The following is an 894-nucleotide window of genomic DNA, read 5'->3' as shown; positions in this document are numbered from 1 at the left end:
AAGGAGATCAAAATGTACAGACTTCCAGTTATAAAGTGAATTCTGGGGACCTAATGTACAGTATGGTAACTATAGCATTGTATTGTAAACTAGAAAGTTACTAAATGAGTAGTAGATCATGAAAGTTTTCACCTCAAAAAAGGTAACTATATGAGATGTTGGATGTGTTACTAACCCTATTGTGGTAATCATTTCAAAATATATAGGTATATCAAATCATCACTTTGTATACCCTAAACTTACATAATATTATATGTGAATTATATCTCAATAAAGCTGGAAAAGAATACCCGAACAACTTCCGAAGAAGATATACAGATGGCAAATAAGCATATGAAAAGATATTCAACATCGTATCCTGGTGGGAATGCAAAATGGTAAAAAGACAGTTTGGCAGTTTCTTACAAAATTAAACATAGTCTTACCATATGATACAAAGGAGCAATCGTGCTCCTTTGTATTTACCCAAATGAACTGAAAATTGTGCTCCTTTGTATTTACCCAAATTTGGAAGCAACTGAGATGTTCTTTAATTAGTGAATGGATAAACTCTGGTATGTCCATACAATGGAATATTATTCAGCAAGATATCAAGCCATGAAAAGACATGGAGGAAGCTTAAATGCATATTGCTAAGTGGAAAAAAAAAAACCTGAAAAGGCTCCACATACTATATGATTCCAACTATATGACATTCTAAAAAAGGCAAAACTATGAAGCAAAAAGACCAGTGGTTGCTAGAGGCTTGTAGGGAGAGTGGGATGAGTAGGAGGAGCATAGGATTTTTAAGGCAGGAAGATTATTCCATACGACACTGTAGTGGTGGATGCAGGACGTTACACATTCCTCAAAACCCATAGAATATACAAACAATGAGTGAACCCTAATGTAAAC

Source organism: Pteropus vampyrus, unplaced genomic scaffold (genome assembly GCF_000151845.1).
Source record: "Pteropus vampyrus isolate Shadow unplaced genomic scaffold, Pvam_2.0 Scaffold23, whole genome shotgun sequence".
Classification (NCBI taxonomy): domain Eukaryota; kingdom Metazoa; phylum Chordata; class Mammalia; order Chiroptera; family Pteropodidae; genus Pteropus; species Pteropus vampyrus.
This window is presented reverse-complemented; position numbering follows the sequence as displayed.